The 27,122-nt window shown below is 43.5% G+C and overlaps 1 protein-coding gene across 1 annotated transcript in view; it reads right to left on the reverse strand.

Moving 5' to 3' along the window:
- The window catches only part of LOC112913933 (protein FRA10AC1), a 72,074-nt gene extending 47,682 nt beyond the window's left edge, over positions 1-24,392 (reverse strand). The window contains exon 1 of the mRNA XM_025990837.2: positions 24,036-24,392. The gene's annotated coding sequence lies outside the window, so the exon portion shown is untranslated. The remainder of the gene's footprint in view (positions 1-24,035) is intronic.
- Between the last annotated feature and the right edge of the window lie 2,730 nt (positions 24,393-27,122).

Consider the following 27,122-nt stretch of genomic DNA (forward strand, 5'->3'; position numbering starts at 1 on the left):
GGTGCTCAGGGATACTGATGCATGTTCTGGGGTAATGTGTAATATATGGGACGTGGAGTCAGAACCGAGTCTGATACTGGTCCCTTCACTTAAGTGATTTAACTTCTCAGTTTTTTTTTTAATTTGTAAGATAATACCTACTACATAGGGTTGATATGAGGATAATCTTCACAATGAGATTATATTTATACATACAAGCTATATACTCAGTGCTTAGCACAATGCCTGGAACACAGTTGGAAGTCAATGAATACAACTGCTATTGTTACATAATGAAGAAAGGCCACTGGGTTTGGCAAGAAGGGTGATTTTCAATTTTCCAGATAGTAGAGCAGCTTGGGAAATTTCTGGTAATCAGAAAGCAAATACATGGATAAGAAGTAGAAGTAGCAAGTGAAGATCACATTCAAGTTCAGAAAAAATGTGCAGCAGAAGAAAAGCTATTGGGGTTGGTAGTTAGAACCAGGTATGTTGGTGAGAGAAAGGTGACTATGGAAAGACCACTGAGGAGGGTGCTAGAAGGCCCTGGTAAGGACAGTTTCAACGGGGCAGATAGAGAAGGCACGAGAAGAAAACAGGAATAGGAGTCCAGTCTCAGAGAAGGTGAGAAGGAGTTCTGGAGGATGGATAATTGGGTGGGTATGAGTTAAGAGAGGCTAAACCATTTCCCCTGACATCAGGGGAAAGAATTACAGCCCGAGTTTACTAAGTGAGGACCCTGTTCCAGCAGCATCAGAACCACCAGGAACAATTTGCCTGCTCCAACACAGACCTACTACTACATCAGAAACTCTGGAGGATGGGGCAATCTTTGCTCTAACAAACCCTCCAGGTGATCCCAATGTACCCAAAGCTTGAGAACCACTGGATTAGGCAGGAGTTGAAGAGTTGAGACAAAGCTGCGTGGTGCCGTGGGCAGGCCATCTGCCCAGTGGGGAGGGTGGCAGAGGGCACATGGGGAGGCTGAAGAAGCAGAGGAGGAGGCTGGGACAACTGTCATGGACAGATGCTAAAGTCAGTAAAACATGTGCAAGAATTTCCAAACTACAAGATGCCATAAGCAGGTAGGAACATTTCTGTCCTACAATAACAACACCTCTCAGTTGTCAAAAAAAAAAAATAGTTCATAATATTCAAAAGCAACATGTACTGAGATATTTATAATATTGAAAAACTAAACACTTAAATGCCCAACATGAGTGGAAGCATTAACAAAGCCCCAAGGTATTCATTAACACCTTGTGCAGACTGAGACAATGAGAAAAAACGTCTAAGTACAGTGGAGGAAAATGCCTACAATAGTATACATATACAATTTTTTTTTTAAGAAAAGCACATTTGGATGGATGCTAGGATTTTAAAATAGATTGCCAAAGGCCACTGGAGCCAAGAACATGGCTGTTACACTTGCCGCCCTGGAAGCAGTGGCCATTGGTAGGAAGAGTTAGTCAGCAAGGCCTTCTGGATAAGACAGGCTTTAATCTGGGAGTTGACAGCCATGGGGTGGTACAGGGACCAGGAGCTGCTTTCTGACAGCTGCAGTGGCTAAGAGCCAGAGCAGCTAGGATGGAATCATTTGAGTTTGTTCAGAGTCCTTAAGGCTACCCATATGTCTGGAATAGAAGAATGCCATAGAGAATAATAGGAGATGGTCTTGACAAGCTAGGGTGGTGATATTTTTAAAACTCAAACTTGGGACCCAATGCCCAGCAGAGTAGAGATGCTATCGGGAGTGTGGGCCAGCGTATCTGAATGTAGGCATTCCTGGGAAATGTGAGAACAGGGCAGTCCTGGTGGATGGGCAGTTCTAGGAGACCATTTACATTTGGAGTCCCCAGTCATTTATAGATAAGGTAAAGGAAGGCAAGGGAAATTGAAGAACATGCCCAGAGTTCTACAGGTTGAAAGCTGCAAAGGCCTAGGCAAAAGCTAGATCTCCTATTTTATTACCATGTTTTCTGAGCTAAAAAAACAAACCCTGAGCTGAAAAGTTGAAATGAGATGTGACAGGTAACAGGGAGTTGTGATGAATCATGGCCTAGGAAGCAACACAGTGAGTGGAGTGTCTGAGGCAGGACAGCAACACATGAAGGGAGAGGATCACTGGAGGACCAGCAGCAACTCTAGGCATGTGGTTAATTAGGGCTTGGACAGATTGCTGGCTATGACATTAGTAAAGAACCACAGAGAGGCATGGCATTCCTCTCTCACTTCACACTGTCCCCAGTTTCCTTCCATCCGTTCCTTAGGACTCATTTCATTTGCTTTCAAGGCTTTGTGGACACAACTCAGCACAGACTTCAGCTATCCTGTAGATCTTTCAGATATTGTTTGCTATGCCATGCTCTACATCTTCCAGAGCCAATGCTATACCCACTGGTAAATAAAAGGAATTGAACCCACCACAAACTGCAAGGGGCCCCGACCCTGTGGCCTTTTATAAATACTGTGGTTTTTAAGAGAAGGCTGACAGAGCAGAGAAGCACTGAGATGTCTCACCTCTGCTCCTCCCTCACACCTCCAGTTTCCTTCGCTCCTAGAGGACAACTGGAGGCATCACACTAACATTAGGACCGAGAGGATGAGGTTCCAGGCTAAGCCCTCACAGACCCAGAACTCAAGTGGTGAAAGAGAAAACAAGACCAGAACCAGGTCTCTTAAAGACTTCTCTGCACTACAACCTGTCTTTCCCCCTCCCTGAAATGCAACCTGAAATAAAGTTCCAAAATAAAAAAAAATCTTTTTCAGTATTAATTACATAGAATTTTTAAAAATTACATAGAAAGAATATATATAAAATATAAATGTATTTATATAAAACATAATTATATATTTGTATATAAAATATACATATACATCATATATATACAGACTAGAGTCAATAGAAGGCGATAAAGTTATGGTAAATGCATAGAAATCCAAATGTCACCTTCAATGCAGTAACTGAACAGCATTCTTTAAGTCAAATTATTTTCAGAAAAGGGAGAATGAAGAATTTTTCCTTTAAGTTAGATCTGTCATCAGAAGTAACTGGTCTACATGTGCTTTTCTTTGTTGCGTTTCTGTTAACTTCCCTTGGAACCGCGTTAGGTTATTCCTGGTACTTTCCTTCTATGACCCAATCTGCTGAAAGGAGAAGACCTTATCTTTGCATGCCTCATGATTCTTTGTATTGTTTTTGGCACATTGTTTATTCTTCCAAATGTTTTGGCACTGTATTTGTGCTTTATAAACATTTGTGGAATGACAGCACATAAAGTAACTTGCAGCCAATATTTTTGCGACTTGTCCCTTCACCAAGTAAAGGAGAAAAGTGAAATAGCAAAATGGATGGGCCACAACAAGTGGAGAATTTAACAACTTGCTTTTCCAAATAAAACACCTTAGAAAGCTTTGGGTTCGCACATACAATTCTGAAATCCACAGTCACACAGATGAGTCTCAACAGTTGAATCAAGTCTTTGGACACAAATTAAACATTTGACCCGTGGCAATTGGGGCAGAATCAAATAAGATGTCAGATGGCATTTAAGCCAATTTCCCTTTCTATAATCATGAGTTATTTTAAAGCACACACACACAAAAATCCTCAGGACTGTGTTTACTTACAATATTTTAAGAAAACCACTTTGCTTGCTTTTCTATAAAACCAAGAACAGAGTATTTCCTAGACTTCTCTCAGATGTTTCAGCTAAAAAGTTAAATGAATACCAGTGCCAATAAAATGAGGAGAAAAATTGTGCCAAATGCTTGACACCAGCTGCAGCAATTAAGTAAGCACCTGCTTTATGTTTCATCTCCCGTCACCCCCTCCCTGCTTCATTTAGGCTGGTTTCTGAGGTTTTTTGAAAATAAATGCACCTCAGTGGACAAGCACACAAATGTGCTTTTCCCTCTTTCTTTCTTTCTTTCTTTGGCTGTCATTAACTGGAGCAAACTGAGTGGCAGGAAGATCTGGACAAAGGCAGAGTAGTAAAGGCACTTAAGTTTCAAAATCTAGAGTTTTGAGAATGTTGGGGGCAGATGTAACCATAGTGATCAGCCCTGCTGAGTGCTGATGTATGCTGCTTGTACTAAGCAGCAGACTATACCATTCCAGGGAGACCCTGCAGATGAAGATGTAGATTTGATTTCTGGAAGCAAGGTTTCTATTGGCTTAAAAAGCAACTTTCTCTGCAGAGATTCAGGCTTGAAACGAGTTGCCATCAAGTAGTTCGAGACTGTTATCAGCACAGAGCTAACATGAGCATCAAACAAGATATGAAAGAGATAACAGTGCTTTGAAAAGTTAAAAAGATTATGCAATTGTGAGGCAGGTATTAATATTAAACATGCTTATTGAAATCCAACAAATTGAAACTAGACAGTAAGCGTATTCATCCCCTGGAAGTAAATTAGCACTTTTCAGAGCCCTGAGCTACCATTTCCTCTTTCCACTTTCATCTTCTCTATGGAAGCTGGCTCAAGACATGTCTCACTCCTGGGCGATTGGGAGGCATACGGGAGATCAAGTGAGATAATGTATGTGAAGCACCTTGCTCCATGCCTCCCATATGGAAAACACTTAATAAATGTGACTTGATTTCAAGGAGGAAATTAAATACATTAGCCTGAGAATTCTTCGTACCTGCAGTCCACCAGATGCTTTGCATTAAATTATGTCTCCAAGAGAGAAGAATGGAAAGTCACCCTCAACAGTATTGAATCAGTGAAGCTGACTGCTTCTCACTTGGAGAAAACAGACGTGAAACCAAGACATTGATCCTTCAGTTCATGGGTACTAGAGTAGCAACCATTCCTTTCTTCCCATACTGATTACTATCTCTCTGTTCTCCAGGGGGAAATGTTAAAGCTGCTTTTGCAGTTCCTTTAACAAAGCTAGACACTCACAAAAGAGAGATTCTGAGAATGGAACAAGAACTTCTGAATGCAGACAAGCAGCTCCTTGAGGGCAGGGACATGTCTACTCGTTTCCTGCCATGACCCAACACCAGGTAGAGTGCCCCTGCATGTAAGGAGCCCTCAGGGCATATTCATTGAATGAATCCAGCCGCATTAGAGATATGAGGAAGAAAATGAGGTATCAAATTAAAGATCTCTTTTTCCACAATTTCATTGGTAGTTTTGCTTACTCTGCCTTTGGTTCAGAATAAGGCCACGTTTGTGTTACGGCTCAAACCATGACAATTCTGTAACTCTGCATGGTGATGTGTAATGCTAGACTTACTGTGGTGTTCACTTCCCAAAGTGTACAAATATCGAATCATTATGCTGTGCACCTGAAACTAACATAATGTCATAGTTCGATTATACTTGAATGAAAGAAAAACATAATGATGCTGAAGTGTCATTCTTGATCAAGGGTCCACCCTACTCTTCTTACTAGTGTGCTCAACCCATCAATAAAAGTAAGAGCTCCAGGAGTACATAGTCCAAAGTGGCCAACTTATTAATGGTTAATGAGTTAATATTGCCTCAAAGAAGAAGCCAGAAAGTCTGGTCAGTCTACCTAAGGGCTCTGCCATCTGTTGTTGGTACAGATTTACATTTGTGCAAAAGAAATGTAGTTGTATAGAATAAGCCTCTATTTTTTTTAAGATATTGCTACAGCACCAAGACAGATAGCCATTGACAATCCTAAGAGATTCTGCACCAAACAGATCTGTGCTTCCAGTGTTTTATCACTTGCAGGTTTATATACACTCATGGACACACAGCCTGTTTATCCCTAAGGCATGTCTATGGTGCCTGGGTGGCTGGACCAGGAAGTCCAGCATCAGCCTTACACCATGCTGAGAATCCTTGTTTTGAGTATTTTCTCCTCTGGAGAGCCTAGAAACCTTGAGCTTGAGTTCAAGGAGGTAACACTTGAACCTTCAAGGATGGAAAGGAGAGGAGGAGATAGGCATACTAGGAAAGAAAACACTCTACCAAAGACAGAGTAGGGCTTTTTTTATTATTATTATTTGCTTTTTGTTTTCCTTAGGTTTCTAGCAAATTTAATGCACAACACTCAAAACTCAATAATAAGGGAGAGGTGAATAAAATAAAAATGGGGTCAAGGAAGAGGGCTATGGGCAAGAAGTGGACAAGTTAGGATCTGGAGCAGGGAGGTGTCTTTCTTTGAGTATCACATCTCATCCAATCCATAGTCTTCCTTGGGGCCAGTCCCCCACTGTCACAACTGAGGGCTTCATGAAGACGCTGTACCTAGCCCAGCATCCATGGTAGCATTTTCCATTCATACTGTCATCATTTTCCCCTAGTGGCTTATTACAGTGGTGCCAATCTGGTGGCTGGGATTGAAATCTGTGAGTCCTATGTACATGATGGTGCTGTGGCAGGGGGCTCCCGAGGCACCTATGCCTCACAGGGGCTGCCCACAGGCAGTCTGGGCCTTTTCTCTTTGGTGAGGAGCTCAGTGGTCTCAGCCTCAAGCAATTTTCATCTGTCTGGACACAAAAATCATGCAAGAGTAGAGAGGTAGGAAATGTCAGAGAAAAGCAGGGCCATTTGGGAGATCTACAATTGCAGGGTGGATGGAGTATAGAGGTGACAAGATTTAAAGAAGCATTCATTCTTTGGAATACAAAGATACCTTGAAAGGTGCTATTTGTACCACATTTTAGACTTGGTGCAAAATCTAGAACCTACTGCCATAACTGCAGTGTCCTGTAGATCAGTGGTGGCCCCAGGGAGCCATGACAGCATATTGGGAAGAATCGGACTTCCACATCATTAGGGTAACATGGCTCAGGTGGGTCTATCATACAACGTGGGCTAATTTCCACCTTTAACCTATTCCAAGACAGGAATAGGTTAAAGGTGGAAAGGCCCTTAAAAACTTACCCAAGTCAGCACAGGATAATTAGAGAAATAATTCTGGTTATAAGAGTAAACTCCTCAAAATCTTAATCTTGATTGGTAAGGAGTATATTTATTTGTTCATTTGGCCAATGAGAGTGTGATTACCCATGATTGGTTAGACCAATACTTTTCATTGGTCCTCTTCCCTGGCCATCAAATAAATCCACCTAGGGAGCTTTAAAAAATCCCCAGGGTGCCTGGGTGGCTCAGTCAGTTAAGTGGCTGCCTTTGGCTCAGGTCATAATCTCAGGGTCTTGGGATGGAGCCTGGCATGGGGCTCTCTGCTCAGCGGGGAGTCTGTTTGTCTCTCTGCCCCTCCCCCACTCGTGTTTTCTCTCTCTCTCTCTCTCTCTCTTCCTCTCTCTCCACGCCTCTCTCTCTCAAATAAATAAATAAAATCTTTTTTAAAAAAATTCCCGGGACGCCTGCGTGGCTCAGTGGTTGAGTGTGTCTGCCTTTGGCTCGGGCAGTGATCCTGGAGCCCTGGTATGAAGTCCTGCATCAGGCTCCCTGCAGGGAGTCTGCTTCTCCTTCTACCTATGTCTCTGTCTCTCTCTGAGTGTGCCTCATGAATAAATAAATAAAATCTTTTAAAAAAATTCCCAATGCCTAGGCCCATTCCAGTGACTCTAGATCCATCTGGGCTGAAGGAACAATGAGTGGGAAGACCTAAAGAACGGGATAAGTTGGGCAGCCCCGGTGGCGCAGCGGTTTAGCGCCGCCTGCAGCCCAGGGCGTGATCCTGGAGACCCGGGATGGAGTCCCACATCAGGCTCTCTGCATGGAGCCTGCTTCTCCCTCTGCCTCTGCCTCTGCCTGTGTCTCTGCCTCTCTCTCTCTCTCTCTCTCTCTCTCTCTCTCACTTTCTCTCTCTCTCTCTATGAATAAATAAATAAAATCTTAAAAAAAAAAAAAAGAACAGGGTAAGTTTCTGGGGATATTTATAGTTCTACATGCCTGGAACACAGCATAGGGACATGAAGCATCAGGTGACACACTGGGGCCACCACTGTTCAATGAGACATGGAGGTAATGGTGTAGGTTTTAACTTCCTGTCCCCAAGTCTAAAATGTGGTAGGTGTCCCTGCAGCCATATCACAGCAGAGGCTATTAAACAAGGGAATAAAAAAAAAAAAATACAAGGGAATCTTTGGGAAAGGGTACAATGGTTGTTATGGCAGACATGAAGTATTCCTCAAATCATGTCTCCTTTTTCTCCTGGTAAAGGATGATGTGACTGAGTTCTGACCAGTGGAGTATGGGTAGAAGCAATACATGCCACATCCAAGGCTAGATCTGAAGAAAATCTTGCTTGACAACCTCCCCATGTGCACTCTCTCCCTCTCCCCTCATCTGCTGCTGGGTGGCAGAGTCCAGAGGGGGACTTCAAGGTCCTGGGGAGGATGTGCTATGAGTAAGCAGTCAACCTCTACTGTATTAAGTCACTGAGATTTGGGGAATGTTTGTTATGGCAGTTAGCCTACCCTGATTTATACAGCAATCATAGATCAAACTAATTTATTTATAAGCACAATGTCAAGAACAGCAAGTATTTTAGTAATAGCTACTTATTATTATATGATATTTGCCCAGCTTTGGGTATCTAGACTTTCCCTCCCCTTTTTTCTAAGGTTATTTCTTCCCTTGATCCAGTGACCAAGGCATATCTGGATGTCTATGTCTATTTTGTCTTTAAGCCTGATCACAATGTCAGTGCAATACTTCTTCCTGGATCTTGTTTTTCTAATGCATTTCCTTGCAAAAAAATATGGGGAGAGAGGAGATGCTTCTGTTGACATGATAGTGAGACAGAAGCATGAGGCAGTCCAACTGGCACCACTCATCACGGCTCTGCTCTGCTTTCCCGGCCTTTCCGCATGAAGGCTACAGGGCCGAGAGTTCAACTAGCTTGAGGACTAATTGGAGGAGTAGTACAATCTGCTCCACTGGAGAAAACATTCCATAAAAATTGTTCCTGCTGAGTTTTCTCACAAAACTTCCAAATTTTGATTAGACGCTGGATGAACCAGATGGGCAGCAATTCTGACGAATACAAGGAGTTTAAGTTATGGAAGAAGCAAGTGCTCCTATACTAAGATTAAAAATCAATAGTCATGGGACTAGGTGGCCACTTAATCCGCATGATTTGAGGAATTCCAGGGGTTCCCTGTCGAGTGTCAGCAATACCTGAAAAGTGGTTCATAGCAAAGCTTTCACAGTTATCTGTCACTTCACCGGATCTCCCTTAATGCTCCCAATTCTCCAGCAAGGTAAGAGTGTAAGTATGGACCCCCAAGGCACCGTGAAAGCAAGTGATTTGCACAAGACTGCACAGCTGGTAAAGAGCCGGATGGGGGCTCTTCACATGTTTAGTGGCTTCAGAGTTTCTGCTACACCCCAAATTGCCTCTGCCATTGTTAAAGCTTCACTTCTTTGGGCTCACAGCATCTCCTAAGCAACTGATCATTCAAATGAAATCTCACTTGAATCTTAGTGTAGAAGTGGAGCTGTTCTGGTAAAAGTGTATTTATGGGAAGGAGAGGCAGGGAGAGGGAAAGATTAGAGAATTAGATGCAAAGCCCAAGAAATACAGTCTAAAAGCCACTAGCTTAAAGCATCTGTGCCCTATTTTGATACAAATGGCCTTGGAGGAACCACTTAGTGTCATTCATACACTGTATCCCATCAGATAACTTCCTACTAGTGGAGACAGGGAGATAGAATAGCAATCCCACGTCGAAGGGCCCTGTTGACACGTGGCCAGGTGGGAAGAAGAGAAGGAATACAACAACGGATGAAAACCAACTTTACATTTTGCTTCAGGTTTAGTCTGCCTGGGGAGGGAATTGAATTTTGCTGCTGCTAATATAGTGCTTTTTGAACGCTGATGTTTAAAGCCAATACTTTAAAGTATTCCTTGTATTTCATCAAGTGCCATGAGAATCAGGATTTTAGGGACCAGGGAGAGTGATGGAAACCAGACACCAAGCTCCCCAGATTCCTGGGAACAGGCAGATACAAGAGATGAGAGTGTGGGCTGCTGGACAGTGACAAGGCTTAGTGGGAGAAGACACTGGATGGGTCCTGATAAATTGGGAGAGATTAACTGAGGGGCTGCCCACCTCCCATTACCCCCGTCTTCACCCCTTCCCTCTCTGCTTTACTCAGTTCATGTGGATCGAGCTCCTCCTGCAGCCAGCACTAGTACGTCCTGGAGGATTTACAGTTCCTACCAAAGATCTCTTTCTTAATTCTTTTTGAATGCCCCTCTTAAGGAGAAGTGGTATTTCCCACATTCAATCCTGAAAAAATTTATCTTTACTAAAAAAAAGGAGCAGTTAATTTTCTCATTTTCCTTGGCTCAAATCCTACCTCTGCTGTTGGGTGGCTTTATGATCTATTTATTTTACCTTTCTAGCTTCAGTTCCCTTACCTGAAAAATGGGCATAGTAACACCTACCTTGGGGCACCTGGGTGGCTCAGTGGTTGAGCATCTGCCTTGGGCTCAGGTCATGATCCCAGGGTCCTGGGATTGAGTCCTGCATTGGGCTCCCTGTAGGGAGCCTGCTTCTCCCTCTGCCTTGCCTATGTCTCTGCCTCTCTTTCTGTGTCTTTCATGAATAAATAATCTTCAAAAAAAAAAAAAAAACCCACACCTACCTCATAGGGTTGTAATGAGAAATAAATGATTGAATGAAAAATACATAAACGGTTCTTAGCACAGGGCTCAATACCCACACAGGGCCCAGTGAAGGAGATCAGAATATGCCACCCCAAAATATGCCACTTTGGAATAAGGTTTGTTTTGAGCTGAAAGGGGTTAGCTCTTTGCTCTTTCCCTTCCTGTTTAGATGCAGGGCACACATTTCCCTTTGTAAATATAATAGAAATTTTCATTTGTAAATGTGACTACCTCTCCAGTACCAGGAAATGAACTACTCCCAGACAATTCTTACCTACATAACAAACCTTACTAAACAACTCTTTTTTTTTTTAAGATTTTATTTATTTATTTGAAGGAGAGAGCCAGAGCCAGAGAGAGAGAGAGCACTAGCAAGGGGAGGGACAGAGAGAGAGAGAGACGGAGAAGCAGGACCCCGGGATCAAGACCTGAGCTGAAGGCAGATGCTTAACTGACTGAGCCACCCAGGTGCCCCTAAATAACTCTTATTTACCATATGTTTCCTAGTCACCTTTTCCTAACTCACTGACATTCCAGAAGCCCCAAGCCCATTTTCCTTTGTCTAGCTTCTTCTCCAGACGGTGCCACCCTTTGTTACGATGATATAGGAGTCCCAAATTCTAACACCTCCTTAAGTCATGTTTCTTTATGAATTCCTGTGCATAAGTATATAATTAAATCCTATTTTTTAAAAACTCTTGTTAATCTGCCTTTTGTCAGTTTAATTTGCTGGGCTCAGGTTGAGAACCTAAGAGAGTAGAAGAGAAAGATTCTCCTTCCCTAAGGAGAAAAGACACTTTTTTCTTGTTTCACATTATACTCTGTGTTCCCTGGTTTACCCTAGAAGACGTTTCTCAGAAGCCTTGGCCATGGGGTGCCTGGGTGGCTCAGTGGTTGAGGGACTACCTTTAGCTGAGGTCGTGACCCTCGGAGTCCTGGGATGGAGTCCCGAATCGGGCCTCCTGCAGAGACCCTGTCTGTGTCTCTGCCTCTCTCTGTGTGTCTATCATGAAGAAATAAATAAAATCTTTAAAGAAGAAGAAGAAGCTGCAGCAGCAGCCTTAGCCATTTTGGGGAGGATTCAGAGGCAAAGGAGTTAGAAGGTTTCCCAGATCTTTGGGAGCAAAGGGACTACAGTGGGACACTCTCTACCACTATAGCCACCTGACATTCACAGGCACTTTGGGACCCTGAGGAGGCTACCAGGATGGACTCTGAAACAGTAATGGAGCCTGTTGGGTTTAGTTGAAACTTCCCTGATACCTCAGTGGAGACTGTGCTGTTATCACTACTCCACTAATCTGATTGTCCCTAACACAGCCTTCTTCCACCCTGTGCTTCTCTTATTTAATTCGTAACTCCTCCTCTAAATTATATCATGCCTGAGGCAGGAGTGCTGTGGGTCCAGTGCTGTGCTTTGCCTCATGGAGAAAACACATTTAGCACACATGTGTTGAGTGAATGAACTTAGATAACTATGCTGAGTAAGAAACAAAATTCAATTGTTCATAGTAAACCAAACAAACAACAATCCAGCATTTACTTAGTTCTAATCTGAGTGTCATGATTACAGTCAAATGTCAGATGATGGGGGTGCCTGGATGGCTCAGTGGTTGAGCGTCTGCCTTTGGCTCAGGTCATGATCCCAGGGTCCTGGGATAAAGCACATCAGGCTTCCCGTAGAGAGTGTGCATCTCCCTCTGCCTATGTCTCTGCCTCTCTCTCTGCATCTCTCATGAAGAAATAAATAAAATCTTAAAAAAAAAAAAAAGTCAGATGATGAACATTACATTTAAGCAAGGCCTATGTCCATCATGACTTGCTTCAGTGTTGGTCCATCAAAGTGACAAAAGGGGAAAATGTGGTTTTCCTGGAAAAACCTTAACAATCATCTCAGAGTGTTGATGCCATCATTTGAGAGCCCCTCTGAAATGTGGCTGCTCCCTAGGGTGAGGATAGGAAGGAATGCCATCTCTGGACTGTGTTTCTTTAGGGTCCTGTGATTTATCCTCAGACTAGAAGGAAGGTACTCATAACAGAGACCTGGGGTTGAGGTTATAGTCTGGGCTGAGAAAGCAGCCATTCCAGTCTGTTCTTTCCTCTGGCCAGGTTGGTTTCTCCCCTAAGTCATTCTGACAGCTTGAGGAGGGGCGCTTTTGCAAGGGTACCTCAGATAATGAAAGATCCGAATAATAATAGCTTGCTATGTGCTAGGCACTTTCTTATATTAATCTCATTTCCTTTCCATCACAATCCTGTGAGATGAGTACTGATATGTCCATTTTACAGATGAGAAAACTGAGGATAAGAAAGTTTAAAAATTTGACCAATGTCACTCAGCTAGTAAATGGCAAAGCCAGGGGTTGAACTGTAACTACCATGCTAGCCTGCATCCTCCTGGATTGAGATGACCCAAGGGTCACCCCAGGCTTCCCCCGAGAGCCTCCAGAGCCAGGGCTGGATCAGCCTCAGTCATTTCCATGCCACAAATGCCATATACTACACAGACATTTTACACAGTACTCATCTCATGTGGACAGGCCTCAAGAACAGCCCATAATTTCATAATGTCAAAAATAAGGAATCACATGGTAAATATTTTGGAAACAGAAGTCAGTTTGAAGCCCAATACTATATGGCCTTGAGCAAGTCATTTAACATCTGTGAGCTTGTGTTCCCTTATCCACAGGCTGAGGGTGATAATGCCTCATATGCAAGGCAGGTAAGCTGAACAATTGGTCCAGCAAGTAGTGGTTCTTCCATCTCCCTGGCTCCACCACTGTGAGGAGTGCATGCAGTGCCAAGTGTGTGGCTAGGAGAGGGGCTGGTGCAGAAACCTGACACTTCCTTGCTATATGATGCTCCTCTCTGCTCCAGATCAGCAAGGCACTAAGCCTATGGTCATAACCACTTCCATCATTCCCTTGCCATGTTCTGGGGTTAAATTCCAAGCTTCTGGGATCATCATTCCTATGAAAACTTAATGGGTGTAATACAGGCCACAAGTCACGGGCAGCAATGGAAAGCTCTTGTTCTTCCAGAATGAGAGTACAAAGCCAAACAAAACAAAACAGGGCCTTTCTTTGGGGGTAAGGGAAAAGCAAGAAGCTTGAAATCCAACATCACGAAGTTCAAGTTTCCAAAGCACGAACACTCTCATTGCATGTTTCTCCTTTAATTTCAGAATCTTAAACAAAAATAACCAAACAAAAAAGCACTTAATGACCTCTTGAAAAGGTAAAGAACTATTTCTTTTAAGAAAAAATGACTGCTAATAACTACAGGTGGAGTGATTCAGGCATGAAGAAGGAGAAGGAGAAGAAGAGAGAATAATCGTAGTTTCAGCTTCATATTCCAATAAACAAGCCTTCCCTAGGGCAAGGCGTCTCTGAGGCACTGCTTTCCCTTACAGTCCCCAAATCATATTTCTGGTTCAATTATGTTCATCTTGCCCACGACTTAGAATTATGCTTGTTTTATTCACTAACAACCTTTTTTTTTTTTGCTATTCAAGTCTAGCTGGTAGAAGGGCAGCCTACCAAGGCCTTCCCTGCACTTTTGGCATTTGGCTCTGAAAAATTCAAATATAGTTCTAGAGAAAATGCTAAATAGCTAAAATCATACCTTATAAAAAAAATTCTTGGATCAGTTGCTTCTGTACACTTTTGTTCTAAATTGAGGTACAAGTGACCTATAATATCACATTAATTTCCAGCGTACAACTTAATATTTACATGGAGTTTTGCAAAATAATCAGCACAATTAATCTAGTTAACATGTATCACCATATATAGCCACCAAAAAAAGTTTTTTTTTCTTGTGATGAGAACTTTTAAGATCTACCCTCCTGGTAACTTTCAAATGTGCAATATGGTATTGTTAACTACAGTCAATACAGTATGCTTTTGTATTTTGTTTTTTTTTTAATTTTTAATTTTTATTTATTTATGATAGTCACAGAGAGAGAGAGAGAGGCAGAGACACAGGCAGAGGGAGAAGCAGGCTCCATGCACCGGGAGCCCGACGTGGGACTCGATCCCGGGTCTCCAGGATCGCGCCCTGGGCCAAAGGCAGGCGCCAAACCGCTGCGCCACCCAGGGATCCCTGCTTTTGTATTTTGATTTAAACTTCACCACGTGCATTTTAGTTACCTGTAGTCCATGCAGTCACCATATACAAAATGAGGTAAATGGGCGCCTGGGTGGCTCAGTGGTTGAGTGTCTTGCCTTTGGCTCAGGTCGTGATCCCGGAGTCCTGGGATCGAGTCCCACATCAGGCTTCCTATAGGGAGCCTGCTTCTCCCTCTGCCTATGTCTCTGCCTCTCTCTGTGTCACTCATGAATTAATAAATAAAATCTTTTTAAAAATAAGGAAAACAAAGTCTTTTCAAGCCTCTGTTTTGACAAGGTATTTCTCCTGCCTGAGGAGAGAAGCTTGGAAGTTCTAGAATGTTAGTGCTATGCAGATGGAGAAACTGAGGCCTGAGGAAATGAAAGTCTTGCCCACAGCCACATGGCCTCTTAGCAGTTCTTGCCAGAGGGTATCTGTCAGTTTGTTTTGGATTCTGTATGTAAAGCATTCAGCTTCCCTGGGTTAATGGATTATTGATTAATGTTCAGAAGAATATACAAAGAAGTTTTTATGTTCCCACTATGAGAACTTCTTTTGTTCCTTCTCAGTGGGAATGCTAAGAGCTTTGGGGCAGGACAATTCTTTGTTGTGTGTGGAGGTTCCAAGAGTTTCAGGATGTTGGCTTCTCCAGTCCAACAGTTGCAGCCAGGGTGAAGCTGGAGGCAACTAGGCCAATGTTTTCACAACTCCTCATGGCACTCTCATAGCTATGAGTGACTCGCTGTTGTACACTCAAGAACCTGCTCAACACTCTCCCTACCTTTCCAATCATCTTCTCTCCAGTGGGATTGCTGGCAGAGGCAGTTCACATGTCCAGGATCCCGAGATCTCATCCAGCCCAAGCATGTCCTTTGAAAACCAGAGCCTCAACATCAGGAACTATATGCAAGGTCGTACAGCTCATCCCAGAACCAGATCTTGGCTCCTTGTCTACCATGTCCCAGAGATGAACTTCCCATATGCCACAGTTTTTCCAAGGATCAGCCCTGGTTACATGGCCAGGCCAGCACCAGGGCCCAATACCCATCACTCACAGGGGTTCTGCACCCCATAGTTTCCAACTGCTTATTGTATGAGTAAGGTGAGGTATCCTTTGTTCCGGGAAACCACCCAGAAGCAAGGAGACAGTGCTGTGGAGTGATAAAGACAGTGAAACATCTCTGGTTTTTGTTGTTGTTTTAAGATTTTATTTATTTGACAGAAAGAGAGAGAGCGTAAGCAGGGGGAGCAGCAGGCAGAGGGAGAGGGAGAAGCAGGCTCTCGGCTGAGCAGGGAGCCCGATGCGATGCGGAGCTCAATCCCAATCCCAGGACCTTGGGATCATGACCTGAGCTGAAGGCAGATACTTAACCGACTGAGCCACCCAGGTGCCCTGACACGTCTCCGTTTTTAAGCCAGATGGACCTCTTATCTTGGGCAAGCTGACTCTTTTCTGCCCTTCAGTTTCCTCATTTATGAATCGGGAGTCAATAGTAGCCAAACGATGTTTGTTACAATTAAGTGAGGTAGCAGCTCCAAAGCACCTACACCACTGCCTGCCAGGCTAGAAGCACATGCTAAGTGTTATTTGTCAGCAGCAACACCACTGTCATCTTCTTTCTTCATCATCAATTACATCAATTGCCTCCCCTGAAAACTTCACAGAGGAAAGAAGGCAGGGCCAGTTTAATTTCTCTCTGCAGCATGAACCAGAGGTCCTCATTCTTTGAGGCTGCAAGTAATGGTCCCCAGTCCATGCCAAATTCAGTTGCTACTCAATAATGAAGACAGCTATGAATAATATAAATTCAGCATACTAAACTATTGCAATAAAAATTAAACAAAGTTTATTTTTTAAGAGCAAAAGAAAATACCAGCCCATACATCTAAACTATATTTTCTCCATTATAAATGCCATTTTAGTTCTTTCACCTAGGTAATGATCATTAAGTCAAGGGAATAGAAAGATACATAAATTGAAGATCCTGTCTTCAAGGAAGCTTTTTATTTTTTATTTATTTATTTTTTTTTAAGATTTTTATTTATTTATTCATAGAGACACAGAGAGAGAATGAGAGGCAGAGACACAGGCAGAGGGAGAAGCAGGCTCCATGCAGGGAGCCTGACGTGGGACTCAATCCAGGGTCTCCAGGATCATGCCCCGGGCTGCAGGTGGCACTAAACTGCTGCACCACGAGGGCTGCCCTCAAGGAGGCTTTTTAAAACAGTACAACTGGAGCACCTGGGTGGCTCAGTGGTTGAGTATCTGCCTTTGGCTCAGGTCATGACCCCCAGGTCCTGGAATCAGGTCCTGTATCAGGCTCCCCAAAGGAGTCTGTTCTCCCTCTGCCTGTCTCTGCCTCTCTCTCTGTGTGTCTCATGAATAAATAAATAAAATCTTAAAAAAAATAATAAATACATTAAAAATAAAATAAAAAATAAATAAAGCAGTAGAAATTGCTGCCTTTTATCCCATCCACCCAGGCTTCACTCTGTGATGGGCTTGGAATCTCCATAAACCAAAGAGCACCAAAGCTAAAATCCTGCTGGACTCACTGACCCTCCCATTCCCTTCCTTGCAGACCACCACTTCTAATGGGGTGGTTCCCCAGGCTTCCACACTGTTCTTAGTTCTCCTAGAGCCCTGTCAGTTGCTTCCTATTGAGGAGTGGTTGGAAGTGTGTATTAAACATGTCTTTTTATTTTCTATATTCTGATGGTTTGACATTCAAGGTCTTCCTGACCTTGGAGGGACCACCTCTGCCAGAGTTAACCAATTCCTAGAGTTTGTAAATGACTCATCTGTGAGAATATCTTTCACATGCAAACCCACCAATGCAGAGGCCAGCTCCTCAACCATCTCCTCTACTGGGCTCTCCTACTCTGAGCCTCTTCCACCTGCCCTAATCATCCCAGAAGCAGCTATCAGACAATTAGGGACAGCTCCTCTATCCCAAAGCCCACTGCATATTCAAACTAGAACAATAAAGGCTCTTGTCTACATTTTCCCTTCACACTTTCTGCCTCCTGACTGTCCCAAGTGCTTCCTCATGTGCTTCCCTGCGTGGCATGCCTCCTGTTATACACTCCTGGGGAGAGTACAGCAACTTCTTCCTTCATGACAGTAACTTCCATGTCTGCTGGTCTTACCATACCCAATTAAAACAAATCTTGGTTACCTTTACAATAAAGGGAAATAAAAAGGGGGAAAAATCAGAGATAAAAGCCAGCTGGGGAGGGGTGCTTGGGTGACTCAGCCGGTTAAGCGGCTGCCTTTGGCTCAGGTCACAATCCCAGGGTCCTGAGTTGGAGGCCCGCACTCAGTAGGGAGTCTGCTTCTCTGTCTCCCTCCCCCAGCTTGTGCTCTCTCTGTCTCTCTCTCAAGTAGATAAATAAATAAAATCTTTTTTTTTTTTTCAAGAAAAAGCTAGTCGGGGAGCAAGGGTAGAATTCAATTTAGTAAACATGATTAAAACAGCATAATAACTCCTTGTACTTGTAAAAGACTAGAGTTGATAAAATAAGTTCATAGACACGATTTCATACAGCCCTTGACAAAAGCCTGTGAGGTCAACACTGATCTCATTTCACACAAAGATATGGAGACAGAGAGAGGCAAGTAATTTAACCATGATCCCACAGCCCGTAGGTAGTAATGTCAGAATTTGAACTTGGCTCTGTCAGTTTCTTTTTTTTTGGGGGGGGGGGCACCGTTCACACAATTTTATTTACTCTAAAGTCAGCAACATTATCCTGATATTCTTTTTTTTTTTACATTTTTTAAAATTTAAATTCAATTTGAGATCTGTCAGTTTCTACAATTCTCCTGCTGTCTCTCAAAGAAGCAGAGAGAAAATTAAGAATGGAAAGTGAGCTGCCTACCTTCTTATAATCTGGGTATTCTTTCTGTTTGCTGAAGACAGAGCCTTGTGTGTCCTTGCATTCCCCCAAAGCCTTGTGCATAACAGAGTATTCAGAAGTACACACTGAACCAATAAATGAAGAGCAATCCAACGGGGCGGTTTACAGTTCCAAGCACCTTAGGAACTCATGGACCCTCCCTCTCTTGTCCATGGTTCTGACACAACTATGTCGCATTGGTGCATCAAATCGATTGAAGGAGATTTTAAGATATTTCCTACACAAGACACTGGAGCTTCTGTCAGAAAAATTTTAAAAGAAGTAGAAAGAAAGAAAAAGAAAGAAAGAAAGAAAGAAAGAAAGAAAGAAAGAAAGAAAGAAGAAAGGAGGAAGGAAGGAAGGAAGGAAGGAAGGAAGGAAGGAAGGAAGGAAGGAAGGAAGAAAGAAGAAAGAAAGAAAAAGAAAGAAAGAAGAAAGAAAGGAGGAAGGAAGGAAGGAAGGAAGGAAGGAAGGAAGGAAGAAGAAAGAAAGAAAGAAAGAAAGAAAGAAAGAAAGAAAGAAAGAAGAAAGAAAGAAGGAAGGAAGGAAGGAAGGAAGGAAGGAAGGAAGGAAGAAAGGAGAAAAGAAAGAAAGAGAAAGAAAGAAAGAAAGAAAGAAAGAAAGAAAGAAAGAAAGAAAGAAAGAAAACCCTACATGTTTTTTTTTGTATAGTTTTGAACAGATAGAGGCCAAAGAAGCTGTTCTGGTGTGGCTTGCATCCGGCTGTGTTTTATCTTAAGCAACCGATTGCTCAGGAAACTCACTTCTGGGACTGAGAAGTTTGGTTTAGGTTTCTCAGAATGCCTAAATGTCTGACCACTTTTCATCACAGAAGGCTGGACCTATGATTAACTACTGGTTTCCTTTGTTTTACCAAATTAATGTAACCTATCAACTTCAGCTGTAACATAAGATCTATTTTTCCATGGACGTCTATCCTAAAATGGGAGATACGTTGACGTGTGAACATGGTGTGTTTTATTTACCACCAAAGGCAGATGGTAATCTTCTTTGTTATCATGATTTAAAACTGAGCTACCCACAGGGTCACTCTTCAGTTTTCCTGGATAGTTTGGTCCTACTGTGTGCTTAAAACCTTGAATTTTAGAATTAGAAAAATATGATTTGAGTTCCAATTAATAATAGCTCCATGACTTTGGGCAAATGATTTAACCCATTTGACCTTACATTTCTATGAGATGGGGTAATAATAGTACTTATGCAAACCTTTGAGAAGAATTAATATCTAATTCAGATATACATAATACAATTATATAGAACACTGTATGAGTCATGTGTATGTTATACATTTAAAATATGTAATATTTGTTGTTGAGAATTAATATTAGTAAAATGTTTTATCCATATACCTGGCGTATAATCAGTAGTCAGTGAGTTAGTACCTTTGATTAGAGTTAGTACCTTTGATTCTTCTGCTCTTAGCTAGGCACTTGGGCCTTTGCTGTCTGGGCTGTGGGTACAGAATTAATGGCTTCTGGTCAAAGCTCCCTCCTTAGCCATCCTGGCTAGTATGTTCCTGCTTTCTATCTAACTTCTGTTTTTCCTCCTTTGACAAAGGAGAGAGGTTGGGTCTAGCTCCATGTCCATTAATTCGACAGGTATTTATTGAGCATTATTTCATTTTTCCTGTAGCTGCATTAACAAACCACCCAAAACTTACTGGCTTAAAATCATTTTATTTGCTCACAGCTCATTGATCTGGTCTGGGCTCAGCTGGGAGTCCCTTCTTTTGGTCTTGCCAGTGGTCACTCTCATGGCTGCATTCATCTGATAGACCCAGTTGGAAGCTGAACTCAGCCTGGGTTCCGGGGTGGCTGGGTCTCTTTCTCTACAGAAACTCAGGATTTTTAACTCTATGTGGCCTTTTCACAAGGAGCCTCACTACTTAAATGACACCTCAGGGCTCCTAAAAGGATAAAAGCAGAAGCTACCAGTTCTTAAAGATTCTGATCAGGAAACTGGTACCATATCACTTCTGCACGTTTTGTTGCCAGTCTAGCTCCCAGGGGAGAGGGCACAAGGGCATGAATACTGGCAGGCCTGGGTCATTGAGGACCATTAATGTAACAGACCATGGAAAGCATATTCTCTGTTCCTAACACTTTGCTAGGTGAAAACATCAAATCAAGTTTCTATCTCCGTGGAGCCTACATCTCAGGGCAGTGATTATGGTTACCAAAACTTGACAGTGCATTGGAATCACTTGGAAGGTTTGTGAAAACACAAATTTCTGGACCCTCCCCCACAGTTTCTGTTCCCATTTGTTGGAGGTGGGTCCCAAGAATCTATATCTCTAGCAAGTTGCCATGTGATAGCCATGCTGCCAGTCTGGGAAGACTTTGAGGACCACTATTCTGGGGTTCAGTTCTTTCACCAGAATACATCCCCAGAGATGTTACTTCCGTTGGTCTGGGATAAAGTAATTTTTAAAAACATTTCCTAGGTGATCCTAATGTGCCCGGATTGAAAAACACTGCTTGTGAGTCTATTCTGTCTCTCTCTCTTTTTTCTTACAAGTTTCCTTGAGCTAGTCACAATTTGTTTTATCTTTATGACCCCACCTAAATACTTCTCTTCTTCAAAGCAAGAGTTCTCAGATTTTGCTGCACTTTAGAATTTCATGCAACCTTTAACAGTCTTAATGTCCAGGTCATACTCCAGACCAATTAAATCAGGACCTCTAGGGATGTGACCCCAGCATTATATATTTTTAGAAACTCTCCAAGTGATTGCGAAGTGCAACAAAGTTTGAGAATAGGTGCTTTAACATGGCCTTGGTTTTATTATCATGGTACACATTTCTCAGTTAAAAAACGATCTTTCCCACAGTGATTTTCAGTACCTTCCTCTGAACACTAAAAAAATGCAGAGTATTTTAAACTAGAATTTAACCTTCTCCTCTATATACTCCCACTTACATCTGCATTCATGCCTCAATTGCATAATTATCCCTTAGGGAGACCAGATTTTGCCACGTTTGCCCTTAAAATTTTTTTTTACCAAGACCGTGAAGAACTTTTGGTGAGGAGGGGGTTAAGATGGTAGCCCAGTTGCATGCTGGGAATTGTAGTACAAGAGCCGCGCCTCGCCAATGAGGCACTATGGGCCTGGAAAGCAGCCCCCGGGATTCCTTCTCCCCCTGACCCTTTGGGGAGGCAGCTCCCAGGAGGGCTAACACCGTGGGCATCAGACTGAGAGATGCCTGGGTTGGATCCCAGTGCCGCTCCTTACCAGCTACAGGACCCTGGCAAGCTACTTCACCTCGTGGCCCTAAGTTTTCTTTTCTGTAAGTGGAGAGGAAATAGCAACAGCAACAACAATAATAATAAGTATTTAGCCCATTGGATTGTTATGAGGATTAAATGAATTAATTACATTAGGGGCTTAAAACAGCAAATGGCACAAAATATGCATTCTGTAAATGTCTGCTTTTGTTAGTACGGTCTTCTAACTCCTCTCCTGGCCAAAGTTGGACCAGGAGAGTCAAAAATGCCCCAATTCCACAGTCAGGACACAAGGGTTTAGCTGTCTTTTCAGAAGTTATCCATATCTGTTAGTCTAAATTGTACCCTGGTCATTCTCTTAAAAATCATGAGGTTGGTTGGTTGGGATGATAGGTTGGGGCCACGGGATATGATATTAGCTAACACATGCTGGTATACATACCATCTCGTAGTGAACGTCCCTTGGTTTTGCCTGCCCAGCCATCCTCTCTACTCCTGGTAATAATTCCAAAGTTTCTATTGGGGCACAATGTCCCCTCCACTGCATCCACCCTTGATGGGATTGCTGCCAAGGTGTCCTGCTTTCCTGTGGCAAATGGGTGGGCACCTGACCCCAGCTCAGGCCACTGGGCTCTCTCCTCTAGGGAGGAATATGGAGACAAGAGCTGCTTGAAATGGATTTACCTGAGGACGTTGTCCCTTACCTCCTGCCGCTTACATCCCCAAACTCCCACAAGTTTCTCCTTTCTGAAACCTATTTGGACAGCCCTTCCTTGGATTCCACAAGTCACTTTATCACCATGGCAATAAGGGCCTTTTTTGCTAAGACTGGCAGAATCAGTGTCTGGCACTTTCTACCAAAGAGTCCTAAGTGACACACTCCTTCTAAGTAATCTTTAAAATCTGGTCCTTGGGACACCCGGGGGGCTCAGCGGTTGGGCTTTTGCCTTTGGCCCAGGGCGTGATCCCGGAGTTCCGGGATCGAGTCCCACGTCGGGCTCCCTGCATGGAGCCTGCTTCTCCCTCTGCCTGTGTCTCTGCCTCTATCTCTGTGTCTTTCATGGATAAAAAAACAAAATCTTTAAAAAATAAAATAAAATCTGGTCCTCTGCTCTATGCCCTTGCCCTCTTCCCATCTAATTTCTGGCAGAATTATCAGTAGCTGAATGCCTTCTTTGTGACATGTCTTCCACATGTATTATCACTAATCTTAATATCAACATGCAAAGATGGTATTACTGCTACTTTAGCAATGTAGAAAATGAGGCACAGAAAAGCTAAGCAGCTTGCCCAAGGTCACACAGCTAGTTAATAACAGAAATGATATTCCAACCAATCTACCCAGGCCCCTCAATCAGTGAGTGAAATTTTTTGGAAATGAGTTCAACATTTCTCTGCCATTTCACAGACTCCTGGGGTGGGTGAAGATCTTTTGCATCCTCTAATGAAGTATTTTCTTTTACTTTCTTTCTTTCTTTCTTTTTTTTTTTTTTTTTTTGTCTTTTTTTCAGTCATAGACTGATAGTAAGAAACATTTTACATCAAAGCTCTCCCCCCACGGGCACATGCAAAGAAGAGCTGATACCCGTTTGCATGTGTGAGTGTTTGTAAAAGGAGGCAGGGCCAAGCTAGAGCTTTTAAGGCTCGTAATAATGATTTGTTTACTTGCATAATGCGTGTTTCCTAGGCCACGCCAGCTTGAGGGGAGAGCTGGGATCAGAACCAGCACAGGCTGTTCCTCTCTCGCTTTGCTTTCATCAGCTCCCCCAGAATCTCCAGTTCCTCCATGAAGCCCCAGTCCAGTTTCTGAGGATGCCCAGAGAACATCACACATGTGCACCCAAACACAGGCCAGGTCCTCATGTCCCTCCTCTCATGCTCTGGCTCCCTGCTGGCATCATTTGCCAACTCTTCGATGTGGCTGTCACTGCTGCTGGGCCACTAATGTTGAGCTGCTCCTGGTGGAAAACCCAGTGACTTTGGTGATGTGTGAGTGAGTCATGGGCTTGGATGGGGATGCTGTTGTATCTCCACAGCAGCTCCAGTGCCACAAGGCTGTGTGCAGTTCCTCCTAGCACCCACGTGCAATGCCCTGATATCCACTAAACTAGAAAAAAATCCCTTTTGTCACAGGGATCCCAAAGTAGATTCTTCTCACCCCTTCTAACATGTTCAAGGCATGTTCAAGGGCAACAGGCTGACAACAATCTCCATCCTGTGTTCATACCCACCTTCTTTTTCTCCAGCTCTGGATCTTGTCCTTGGACTGAGCTTGGGTGTTCTCACTCTCACCCAGACTGGTGAGTTCTTTCTTTCTCAGGAGGATCCTTGGTTGCTTTATGCAAATAGACTCTTGGCAAGGCCACAGACTGTCATCTTGCCCAGAAGTGCCTGCTCCCTAGAGTGAATACAGACTTAAGAGAAACCCATTTTTATTTGAGAGCTTTGCTTCCCAGGTATCAAGAGTCACATGTTCGGAGTTCAAGTCTTGTTGCAGTGATGATGATGATGATTAACAAATCTTCCCCCGTATCAGATCCCAGGTTAAACACTTTAGATACATTTAATTCTGTCAACAATCCTATGTGACATGTATTACTATTATACTCATGATACAGAGGAGAAAACCAAGGCTTAGAAAGGTTACATTGTGGACTGCGGTCACATGGCTGGCAAAGCGCAGAGCCAGCCCTGGACCCACTCGGCTACTCCTCTACAGCTGGGCCTGTGCATCCAGCCTTCTGCAGCCAAGCCTCACAGCCTCCCTGGGCCTTCTTCCAACTCTCTTTGGTCCTTTCTAGGCCACTCTCTCAAGAACCCCCACTATGATCCACAGGTTGTCAAACCTTATCTAAAGGTGTCCAGTTTGGTGGAAACCCCTAAGCTTCCACCCTCCCAACTCCCACGTCCTCTCTGTGCCCTCCCAGGGCTTCCTGGAGGAGGAGGAGTTGTGGGGAAGGGAAGTCTCATCAGCACTAAGAGTCCCCTCTCCAGGTCCCTCAACACTTCAATATGGCAAACTGCTCTTCCCAGGCCCCTCCTCAGATCCAATTCTGGAGCCTGGCAGTTTCTCCTCCCTGAAAAAGCCATCAGCATTCCACATTACACGGTTAAAATTTTGCCTGATCTTCATGGGTTAGTGGGTGTTTTAATTCAATAGGGAATTCAAGTCTGGGTTTTAAATGCCATAGAAAAAGAAAAAGTTACTGTCTTTTCAGAATGCCCATTGTAATTTGTCCTTAGAGTCCCCCACTCCCCTCCCCATGGTCCTTTTTCCACTTGAACGGACAAACTGAGCCACCAGATAAATACAGCTGCAAAGTGAAGTTGTGGATATGATTTCTTTCCCTCATTCATTTGCCCTTCTGGCTTAGTCAAGTCATAGATGAAAGACTGCTCACATTTTCTTTGACGGAGTCTACGGAGTGCAAAGCCAAGGGCTGATCAAGCAATCTTGATAATTTGATACATTTCAAAGTGAAACATAGGGAGTGAATTATCTGTTTAACCACACTGATCAGTTTAACCAAGTATCTGTGAGAATGTCACCCCATACACGGTGGCAGCTCTGCTCCCAATCATCTGTATGACCTCTCAGGAATTCACTTTCCCCATCTGTAACATTTTGGGGATTGGATCTGAGAATTCTGAGGTCCCCGAAAGTTCTTGGGATCTTTATTTTATAAGTACAAAATGCATCATTTAAAAGGCAGGTAAGTTAGAATAAAAACAATCCTCTATAAAATTTTTACCAGGTAATTATTTTATGGAGCAAGTTTCCACTGTGCACTTGAAACAGGATTCAATTTACAGAAATCTGGCTTGCAGCCCACTTTTAAGTGACACTTTTACCATTTCAAGTGGGGCTTGCCTGTGGGTCACGGTTTCTAAAATCACCATCAGGGGATCCCTGGGTGGCGCAGCAGTTTGGCGCCTGCCTTTGGCCCAGGGCACGATCCTGGAGACCCGGGATCGAATCCCACGTCAGGCTCCCGGTGCATGGAGCCTGCTTCTCCCTCTGCGTATGTCTCTACCCCCCTCTCTCTCTGTGACTATCATAAATAAATAAAAATTAAAAATAAAAAAATAAAAACACTATCAATCCTCCCTCCCTCCACAAAGACTCTGGCAGTGAAACATTAGTAGAACTTATTCTAAAATCATTACTTCTCTTAGATTGAGGTTTTTTTCCTTTTTTGTCAAAATACAACAGATTATATCACTCATTGCCTAAAACACTGCAGAGGTGTCCACTGTCCTCAGGGTCGAGGCCAGGCCCTTGTGTGTCTATTTGCCCCACCTGGAAGGTTCCTGCTCTCTCTTTCATTTCCCTTTACCTGAGAACTCAGCTCAATCATCACTTCAGAGAACTGTCCTCTGACCCCCTTGATGAAATCAAATTCCTGTATTCTAACTGGGAGATGTGATGTGAAGTTTCTTTGGATGAGCAAGTTCTGGTCACGAATAGCCTATAGGCTCCATTGTTGCTCTACAAGGCACACTGTTTGCCCACTGTGTGCACCACACCATCCAGGCATTGGATTCACTTCAGGTCTCTGTCCTCCAGAAGCTTACAGTCGGCTGGGTCAACGGACAGTAATCAGATACAAGAATGAACATGCCTGCCACCCCCCCCCCCACCTCCAGAGCTTATTGAGATGAAACAAGGGATTGCAGGGAGCGTGGGGTGTGTGTTGGGAGGGCAGGGGTGGACTGCCAATGCATCAAGCTCCTGTGGAGGAGGAGTTTAGGTCATAATCACACATATGCTGGAACAGTCCTTTACTGCTTTCAGTCTAAGAAGCCGAACGAGAGAAAGGACTGACATCCCCTGGCCGGCTGTGCCAGCTTGAGAGATGGTAAGAGGACCAAGGGTCTATTCTCCTCCTTGTCCTCCGAGCTACAGGTCTTCCCACCCTCTTGGACTCCACCACTGTGCCCCAGTGTCAAGGTCTGTTTTATTCTTCTTCGAATAAATTTCTATCCCAAAGGTACATTCTGTTTCCCATCAAATATGGCAGTGACATAGCCTACCATTTTGATGTAATATTCATAATATTATGGAACATCTATGCTACCATTCCCATTTCACAGACAGGGTAACAGATGCAAGGATAACAGTGGCTAGTTTGTGGCAGAACTGGGACCTCAAAGCCAGGGCCCCGGCTCTTTAGTCCAGGGCTTTCCCCACCCTGTCTGAGCCTCCAGGGCTAAACCAGGCCCTGTACAGGGCCCCAAAGAGCCAAAGTTGGCTGCCTCCTGCTGGCAGGGAGCTCCTTCAGGCTTCTGGTCCTAGGGCTAGGGAAGGGAGTGTGAGA

This window comes from Vulpes vulpes, chromosome 15 (genome assembly GCF_048418805.1).
Source record: "Vulpes vulpes isolate BD-2025 chromosome 15, VulVul3, whole genome shotgun sequence".
Taxonomy (NCBI): Eukaryota; Metazoa; Chordata; class Mammalia; order Carnivora; family Canidae; genus Vulpes; species Vulpes vulpes.